Below are 10,537 nucleotides of genomic sequence, written 5' to 3' on the forward strand. Positions count from 1 at the left end.
GATTCAAATCCCTGTTAAACATCTGAAAACAGGTTAACACTCCTGGCAGATGTGATTCATTTGAATCACACGCGTTATTTGATTATATAAGGATCCTTCAAAGATTCCAAACCCAATTATCGATCTCTGAATCATGGGGTAAATCATCAATTAAGATGACCATACTTTTACCCTACGTGGTAATACGTGCCTGCGGGCCCTGCTCATTTCCACATGAGCCAAAAGACAGTAGTAGCGATTACTCCCTGTCAAATAAAAGTAATGAACTAGGTTCAACCTCAAATGCTTTGATTCTCTGAAATCCTAGCACATAATTTATAAATGTCCTTGTGACTAGGCCTATTGTGCCAGTATACCTTCATGTTTGATTCTTTGAAATCATAACCCATAAAATAAACTGTCCATATGACTAGGCCTATTGTGCAACAAATAAAACTGTTATTGTTTTATAACTAGGATAAATTATTATAGAAATCCTAAATAGATATGATTAATAAATTAACCAAATATGGTCTTTGTGACCATGGTTAATGAATTACCCAAGGGGAAATTCCATAATAAACTCCCACATAAACTATTGTCCTTGTTTCCTGTAACAGTTCAATTGAAATGGCTAACTCAGACGAGATAAATAGCCATCCAACGGAGAATATTGATAACGCTCGGGTTACCTTAACGGGTGCTGAATTAAAGGCGTTGGTCGACGACGCGGTTACAAAGGCTTTGGAAAGACAGTACGAAGACTATAGTGGGACTCGTAGTAGGACCCTATCTACACAGCCTTCAAAGCCACCGTCCAAGAAGGATGACCCGAAGAAAGACGATGATCGACACTCCTCAAACCACAGTGCTCCATCACAGCAGGTTATACTGAACAGGGGACCCCGTGAGAAGGGTTGTTCCTATAAATATTTTGTTTCATGTAAGCCCCGGGACTTCACTGGGGAGAAAGGAGCTATTGACTGTATGACGTGGCTGGATGAGATGGATACGGTTGTTGATATCAGCGGATGCGCTGAGAGAGACGTGGTCAAGTTTGTGTCGCAGTCTTTTAAGGGCGAAGCTTTAGCATGGTGGAGATCTCTGATTCAAGCCACCGGGAAAATCCCATTGTACAGCATGTCGTGGGATCAATTTGTTGCCCTTATCAGGGAAAATTACTGCCCTCAGCATGAGGTGGAGAAGATAGAGTCTGATTTTCTATCATTGGTGATGACAAACCTTGACTGTCAAGCTTACCTAATGAGCTTCAACACTATGTCCCGGTTGGTTCCCTATCTGGTAACCCCGGAACCAAAAAGAATCGCTCATTTTATAGGTGGTTTAGCCCCCGAGATCAAGGCAAGCGTGAAGGCTTCTCGGCCAACTACTTTTAGATCAGTAGCGGACATTTCCTTATCCCTCACTCTGGATGCGGTCAGGCAGAGGTCGCTGAGGAATAAGGAAGCCGAGAAAAGAAAGCGTGAAGATGATAGTTCTCGTAGGTCGAACAAGAAACACCGTGGGAATGGTGACACCAAGAAAGGATATGAGTCAAAGAAAGATGGGCATCATTCGGGTGAGAAGCCCAAATGCAAGATTTGCAAGAAGCAGCACTTTGGAAAGTGCAGACTTGAGTCGAACTCACAGACCCAACCAAAAACCTATGCTTGTGGTATATTGTAACACCCGAAAATATAAACCCTCATATTAGAAAATTCAAAGAAATTAATAAACAAGAATTTACTAACTAGGAACTTAACCTAGTTAAAAATTTAGTCTTGAAATAAACTTATAATATGGTTAAAACACTTAACTTAGAGAAAATGGTAGTTAAGGGACTGAACTTGTCAAAATTGAAACTTGAATACTAATTAGTGAACAAAACACCAAAACTCACCCATCTTGGGTGGACATCGATCGAACAGAGGGAGAGAGGGGCGACCAGGAGAGATTCCAAACCCTAGAATCTCAATAAACTTGCAACTTGAAGGATTAATCCAAGTAAAAATCAAGAATTGAGCCTAAAATCATAATCCTCATCACAAGAGGATTGTAAGGTATGTAAAATTAGTGAAATCCCTTAACTTGAATTTCTCATGATGTTGTGAAATCTGGAAAATTGATGTTGCATGAGTGTTATTTGGTTAGTTTAGAATTGATTTGGTGTTTAGAGGTTAGACTCAACCAATTACATGTGAAATCATGACCAAATTCAGAAAAATCCATGAACACCTTGAAGGTGGGTTGTGGGTTTTACAAGATGATGATGAATTCTAGGGTTCTTAGTGGTTATTCTAGTAAAATTCGACCTTAGAAGATAGTTCCAGAAAAGATGTGATGTTTACATGATATATGATGGCTTAATTGAAGTTAAGTCAACTACTAAGCAATCCATAAACATGAATATGAATAATATAGAAATTCTGCCCTCTTGATGTTTGTGGAAATGCCTCAAAGAAGGCTGACAAATAGAAATTTGAAGCTTTAACGCTTAATTAAGATGTTTCGGTATATTATGCGAAATGATGTCTAAGAGGGTTCTAAACATGTCTTGTAAATGAACTCTATAGGACAAGATACCGGGACGTCGAGCGGACAAGCCGGTGGTGATTCTCGTTTGAAGGGCGTGCGCCAAGGTATGTAACATGACTCGTTACATTATGTGACATTAGATCATTGTAGTTGATTATCAAAGTTTCTAGTTATTTTGAATTGAAGCGAAGGCATTGTTGTATTGAATACTTGTTTGAATAACGAATTTAACTCGTTGGTAGTTGTCATAAAGGAAGGAATTCCGTAGGCAAGCCAAACGGGTCAAATAATCAAGTAAACATGATCTACATTCCAAACATGATAAATTGATGTATGTAGTGGTTATATTATGATGTACTAGAAATATTAGACTTTTACTACATTGATAATGCAGAATGTTGAAACCCGAGAGTTGGGATTTTGGTTGAAATGCTCAAACCAAACAAAAACATGAATTCCCAGGTGCTACCGTAAATTACGGTGTCACCGTAATTTACGGTAGAGGGTTTTGATTTACGGTGGTTCTCTACTGTATTACGGTGGATCCAAGAATTTCCAGCACTCACCGTAACCTACGGTGGCACCGTAAGTTACGGTGGAGCTTGGAAAACTTTTATATTTTTGCTATTCTCAATACGATGTTAAACCTTGATATCTTATTATTTACAAACATCAAAGCTAATGATTTATTGGTTGATCATAGGTAATTAGGTGGGTCACAAGGATGGCGATCAAGTGATTTTGAAGATGAACCGAACACTCCACTTCGAAGCTTCCGCTATGTTTGAACTTGTTAAATTGTTGTTCTTTGGTTGTAAACAAATTCTTAAACACACTTAGTACGTTCTACTTAGTCCTTAGAAGACTAAGAAGTGTAATATTTCTTGAAACTTATGTTAAACTACTATCTTTTGGTATAAATTAGCTATTAGTTCTAGTATAAATTTAAGGGTGTAATAAGTTGGTATCAGAGCCTCAGGTTGTCAATAAGTGTTCGGTTCAAGCTTGATCGACCATCCGGTAAGAACTAATTTCAGTTAATAAATCTTATATTACGTAAAGAATGAGAAATGAACAAATATGCATGAAAAGAGCAAGTAAGCTCAATCAACAGCAAGAACGATTGAATCAAGTTGTGAACTTGATAGAATCAACAGCAAGAACGATTGAATCAAGTTGTGAACTTGATAGAATCAACAGCAAGAACGATTGAATCAAGTTGTGAACTTGATTGAATCAACAGCAAGAACGATCAAATCAAGTTGTGAACTTGATTGAATCAACAACAAGAACGATCAAATCAAGTTGTGAACTTGATTGAATCAACAGCAAGAACGATCAAATCAAGTTGTGAACTTGATTGAATCAAAAGCAAGAACGACTAAATCAAGTTATGAACTTGATAGAATCAAACAAGAACAGCATGTGTTATAAATGGAATGTTTTAACAACTTGTGTAAACATTTCAGAAACGAAGATGGCTGATAAAGGTAATGATGATGCGGTGCCAAGAGTCACCGAACAAGTCAGGGAGGCGATTGCCGAAGAGGTTGGAAAGGCAATCGAAAACAGTCTGACAGGCTTCATTGATAGAATTCAAAACACAGTTCTATCAATAGTAGAAGATAGAATCAAGAAATTAGAAGACGACTCAAAACTTGAAAAGGAAAAACATGGAGGACGGAAACCTTGTTCATACAAGGAATTCATGGCTTGTAAACCACCGATATACAATGGGGAGGTTGACCCAATAGTGTGCCAAAGATGGCTAAGTGATATCGAAGGGGTATTCGAGAGAACCCATTGTGATGTAAATGACTATGTAGCCTATGGTACGGGTCAACTAAGAAATCAAGCAAAAGATTGGTGGGATAACAAGAAGAGAGAGATCGGTATTGAAGCTGTTAAGGTCATGACTTGGGATGAATTCAAGACGCCATTTCTGAAGCATCATAGCCCCAAAGCGGTTATGAATAAAATCAAGCAAGAATTCATGCAGCTCAGGCACAAAAACGAGACCATAGACAAGATCACGGCAACGTTTATGGATAAAATGAAGTTTTGTGATGATCTTGTGACAAACGAAGAACAAAAGATATACTACTATCATAACATGTTGAGTGCTGAGTATAGGGAGTTTATCACCCCTTCCAAACACGAGACCCTTACCGAGATTATAAATGCTGCTCGGGAGAGGGAAATAGAGCTGAAAAAGAGTATCGAAAGGGGTGAACGGAGAGCACCTGATGTAAATCCCAGCCCTACTAAAAAGGCACGAACAAGTGAGAGCTCAAGGAAATCTGATACGAAAGGCGGGTCACCGAGTTGCAAAATTTGCGGGAAGGGCCATAGAGGCGAATGTCATTACAAGGATAAGCCTTGTCCTATATGCAAGAAAACGGGACATATAGCCTTATCATGCCCGGAGAAGGTAACGGTTTGTTACAATTGTTATCGAACGGGTCATAAGAAATCTGAATGCCCGGAATTGGTCAAAAAGAAGGGTGGGCAGGAACAGAAGGGTGAAGCCCCTAAAGCAAAGGCAAGATCTTTTCAACTAACCGCCGCAGAAGCAAAGATTGAACCTGACGTGGTCTCAGGTATATTTACTGTAAACTCGATTCCTGCACGTGTGTTATTTGATACGGGTGCGAATAAATCCTTTGTTTCATATGGATTTATTCGACATCCTTCATTTATTCTAACTAAATTACCTGTGCCCTTAGAAGTAGAGATAGGTAATAATAAAAGTTTTATTGTTTGCGATGTATGTGAAAATTGCAAACTGAGCATTGACGATGAAGAATATTTGATAAATCTAATCCCGATGTCGATGGGAGAATTTCAAGTCGTCGTTGGGATGGATTGGCTATCTCGACACCATGCAAAGGTCGTGTGCTTCCGTAAAGAGATAAAATTGACATCTCCGAGCGGGAAACACGTAACCATCTATGGCGAAAAAGGAGGTAATCCCATAGTATGCTCAATGTTGAAAGCTCACAAGCTAATGAAGCAAGGATGCAAGGCATTTATGATATACGCTAATGAACCCGAAAAGGAATCACGAAAGATTGGAGATGTACCGGTAGTACGAGATTATGAGGATGTTTTTCCGGAAGATTTACCGGGGATACCGCCCGAACGGGAAGTAGAGTTCGGAATCGAATTGATTCCGGGCGCGAAACCCGTAGCAAAAGCCCCGTATCGACTTGCGCCGTCAGAATTGCAAGAACTGATGTCCCAAATCCAAGACCTGCTCGACAAGGGATTCATAAGGCCGAGTGTGTCTCCTTGGGGCGCACCGGTATTGTTCGTGAGAAAGAAAGACGGGAGTATGCGCATGTGTATCGATTATCGGGAGTTAAACAAACTCACGATAAAGAATCGATACCCGCTCCCGAGGATAGACGATTTATTCGACCAACTACAAGGTGCGAACTGGTTTTCCAAAATTGACCTTAGATCGGGGTATCACCAATTAAGGGTCAAAGAAGAAGATGTGCCGAAGACGGCTTTCCGCACGAGATACGGACATTACGAATTCCTTGTGATGTCATTCGGACTAACAAACGCACCCGCGGCTTTCATGGACCTCATGAACCGGGTTTGCAAACCAATGCTGGATAAGTCGGTCATCGTGTTTATCGATGATATATTGGTATATTCGAAAAGTGAAGCTGAACACGCACATCACCTACAAGAAGTGTTAGAAGCCCTTAGACGAGAGAAGCTATACGCAAAATTCTCTAAATGTGCCTTTTGGTTACGAGAGGTACAATTTCTTGGCCACATTATAAGTGCTGACGGAGTACTGGTGGATCCGTCAAAGATCGAGGCGGTGTCAAAATGGAATTCCCCAAAGAACCCTTCTGAAATTAGAAGCTTTTTGGGACTTGCGGGATACTATAGGAGATTTATTCAAGATTTCTCCAAGATTGCGTCACCACTAACCAAGCTGACCCGAAAGACAGAAAGATTCATCTGGGGTGTTGAACAAGAGAAAGCGTTTCAAACGCTAAAAGAAAAGTTAACTCAAGCTCCGGTACTAACACTACCGGACGGAGTTGAAGACATGGAGGTTTATTCGGATGCTTCACTATCGGGACTCGGATGTGTATTGATGCAACGGGGCAAGGTGATAGCCTATGCCTCGAGGCAATTAAAGGTACACGAACAGAAATATCCTACGCACGATCTCGAGTTGGCGGCGGTAGTGTTTGCATTAAAAATATGGAGGCACTACTTGTACGGAGTAAAGTGCACCATATTCACCGACCACAAGAGTTTGAAATACTTCTTCGATCAGAAGGAGTTAAATATGCGACAAAGGCGGTGGCTGGAAACGGTGAAGGATTACGATTGTGAAATAAGTTATCACCCAGGAAAGGCTAATGTAGTGGCCGATGCGCTGAGCCGCAAATCGGATTATACCCCAATACGGGTACGATCAATGCAACTGGTTGTGACTTCAAGCTTGCTAGAACGAGTTCGAGAAGCACAAGATGAAGCTGTAAAGGCAGAAAACTGGAAAAAGGAAAGAATTATCGGCCAAGTTAAGGACCTAGAGGTAGGCAGTCACGGCCTGAAGACTCGCTTTAATAGAATCTGGGTCCCTAACACATGTGGGGTTAAAAAGCTTCTACTTGATGAAGCTCATAAATCCCGTTATTCCATTCACCCGGGAGCGACCAAGATGTATCATGACTTGAAGCAAAACTATTGGTGGCCCGGAATGAAGCGGGACACGGTGAAGTACGTGGAGAAATGTTTGACGTGCCTACAAGTCAAGGCAGAACACCAAAAACCATATGGTAAACTTCAACCGTTAGAAATCCCGGTTTGGAAATGGGAGCAAATTACGATGGACCTATTGACCAAACTGCCTAAAACAAGTCGTGGCTTTGATGCTATTTGGGTAGTCGTGGATAGGTTAACTAAGAGTGCTCACTTTATTCCGATTCGTGAGACTTATACGTCTGAGAAAATGTCGGAGGTTTACACCAATGAAATCATAGCAAGGCATGGGGTACCGATATCCATTGTGTCAGATAGAGATACTCGGTTTCTTCGAAATTCTGGCGTGAATTCCAAGAACAGATGGGGACTAAATGTTCCTTAGCACTGCTTACCATCCACAAACGGATGGGCAGAGCGAAAGAACAATACAAACATTGGGTGATATGCTGCGGGCTTGCATTATTGACTTTGGGGGTAGTTGGGATGTCCATTTACCCTTGGTCGAATTCGCATATAACAATAGCTATCACGCGAGCATTAAAATGGCCCCGTATGAGCTATTATATGGCAGAAAGTGTCGGACTCCGGTATGTTGGGGAGAAGTGGGTCCGCGGGGGCTAGCACCAACCGATATAATCCGAGCTACAAATGCGAAAATTGATATAGTTCGGGCACACTTGAAAGCGGCTCAAGACCGGCAAAAGGCATACGCAGATAAAAGAAATAGGCCAATTGAGTTTCAGGTTGGCGATATGGTCATGCTAAAGGTTTCCCCATGGAAGGGTATCATTAGATTCAGAAAAAGAGGAAAGTTAAGCCCGAGATTTATTGGGCCATTTAGAATCACTGAACGGGTTGGTAAAGTGGCTTATCGACTTGAATTACCCGAAGAGTTAAGTGGAATTCATAGCACATTCCACGTATCACATCTTCGAAAATGTTTGGCCGACGAAACTGCTCATATCCACTACGATGACATCGAGGTGGATAACAGCCTCAACTATGCGGTAAAACCGATTGCGATTTTAGATCGTAAGGAGAAAAGTTTGAGGAACAAGATAATAAGCCAAGTCAAAGTCAAATGGGAGCACAGAAAAGGGTCAGACACTACATGGGAGTCCGAGGAAGAAATGCGGCGACTCCACCCTACATTATTTGGTACGTAATCTCGGTTTCGAGGACGAAACCCCTTTTAAGTGGGGTGGACTTGTAACACCCGAAAATATAAACCCTCATATTAGAAAATTCAAAGAAATTAATAAACAAGAATTTACTAACTAGGAACTTAACCTAGTTAAAAATTTAGTCTTGAAATAAACTTATAATATGGTTAAAACACTTAACTTAGAGAAAATGGTAGTTAAGGGACTGAACTTGTCAAAATTGAAACTTGAATACTAATTAGTGAACAAAACACCAAAACTCACCCATCTTGGGTGGACATCGATCGAACAGAGGGAGAGAGGGGCGACCAGGAGAGATTCCAAACCCTAGAATCTCAATAAACTTGCAACTTGAAGGATTAATCCAAGTAAAAATCAAGAATTGAGCCTAAAATCATAATCCTCATCACAAGAGGATTGTAAGGTATGTAAAATTAGTGAAATCCCTTAACTTGAATTTCTCATGATGTTGTGAAATCTGGAAAATTGATGTTGCATGAGTGTTATTTGGTTAGTTTAGAATTGATTTGGTGTTTAGAGGTTAGACTCAACCAATTACATGTGAAATCATGACCAAATTCAGAAAAATCCATGAACACCTTGAAGGTGGGTTGTGGGTTTTACAAGATGATGATGAATTCTAGGGTTCTTAGTGGTTATTCTAGTAAAATTCGACCTTAGAAGATAGTTCCAGAAAAGATGTGATGTTTACATGATATATGATGGCTTAATTGAAGTTAAGTCAACTACTAAGCAATCCATAAACATGAATATGAATAATATAGAAATTCTGCCCTCTTGATGTTTGTGGAAATGCCTCAAAGAAGGCTGACAAATAGAAATTTGAAGCTTTAACGCTTAATTAAGATGTTTCGGTATATTATGCGAAATGATGTCTAAGAGGGTTCTAAACATGTCTTGTAAATGAACTCTATAGGACAAGATACCGGGACGTCGAGCGGACAAGCCGGTGGTGATTCTCGTTTGAAGGGCGTGCGCCAAGGTATGTAACATGACTCGTTACATTATGTGACATTAGATCATTGTAGTTGATTATCAAAGTTTCTAGTTATTTTGAATTGAAGCGAAGGCATTGTTGTATTGAATACTTGTTTGAATAACGAATTTAACTCGTTGGTAGTTGTCATAAAGGAAGGAATTCCGTAGGCAAGCCAAACAGGTCAAATAATCAAGTAAACATGATCTACATTCCAAACATGATAAATTGATGTATGTAGTGGTTATATTATGATGTACTAGAAATATTAGACTTTTACTACATTGATAATGCAGAATGTTGAAACCCGAGAGTTGGGATTTTGGTTGAAATGCTCAAACCAAACAAAAACATGAATTCCCAGGTGCTACCGTAAATTACGGTGTCACCGTAATTTACGGTAGAGGGTTTTGATTTACGGTGGTTCTCTACTGTATTACGGTGGATCCAAGAATTTCCAGCACTCACCGTAACTTACGGTGGCACCGTAAGTTACGGTGGAGCCTGGAAAACTTTTATATTTTTGCTATTCTCAATACGATGTTAAACCTTGATATCTTATTATTTACAAACATCAAAGCTAATGATTTATTGGTTGATCATAGGTAATTAGGTGGGTCACAAGGATGGCGATCAAGTGATTTTGAAGATGAACCGAACACTCCACTTCGAAGCTTCCGCTATGTTTGAACTTGTTAAATTGTTGTTCTTTGGTTGTAAACAAATTCTTAAACACACTTAGTACGTTCTACCTTAGTCCTTAGAAGACTAAGAAGTGTAATATTTCTTGAAACTTATGTTAAACTACTATCTTTTCGTATAAATTAGCTATTAGTTCTAGTATAAATTTAAGGGTGTAATATATATGCAAGTCCACAGATCACAAAACCTTAGATTGCAAGAAAATGAAAGACGCAACGTGCTACCGTTGCAATGAAAAGGGGCACATTAAGACCAACTGCCCTAAATACAACAAGAAGCCTGAAGAGGCCAAGAATACCAATGCGAGAGTCTTCAGAATGGACGCGAAGGAGGCCCTGTGCAAGACGATAAAGTCATAACAGGTACTTTCCTTGTAAACGATGTCTTTGCAAGAGTACTTTTTGATTCAGGCGCAGATAAGTCT

The 10,537-nt window shown here is 40.0% G+C and overlaps 2 long non-coding RNA genes across 2 annotated transcripts; both read left to right on the top strand.

Moving 5' to 3' along the window:
- Positions 1-1,920: 1,920 nt before the first annotated feature.
- LOC110881533 lies at positions 1,921-3,337 on the top strand. The gene is made up of 3 exons (XR_002559787.2): positions 1,921-2,039; positions 2,553-2,618; positions 3,218-3,337. It is a non-coding gene; the product is annotated as an uncharacterized LOC110881533 (long non-coding RNA).
- A 5,382-nt stretch (positions 3,338-8,719) lies between these two features.
- Positions 8,720-10,154, top strand: LOC110881532. The gene is made up of 3 exons (XR_002559786.2): positions 8,720-8,838; positions 9,352-9,417; positions 10,017-10,154. It is a non-coding gene; the product is annotated as an uncharacterized LOC110881532 (long non-coding RNA).
- Positions 10,155-10,537: the final 383 nt, after the last annotated feature.

The sequence above is a fragment of the Helianthus annuus genome, chromosome 10 (assembly GCF_002127325.2).
Source record: "Helianthus annuus cultivar XRQ/B chromosome 10, HanXRQr2.0-SUNRISE, whole genome shotgun sequence".
In the NCBI taxonomy this organism is placed as follows: Eukaryota; Viridiplantae; Streptophyta; class Magnoliopsida; order Asterales; family Asteraceae; genus Helianthus; species Helianthus annuus.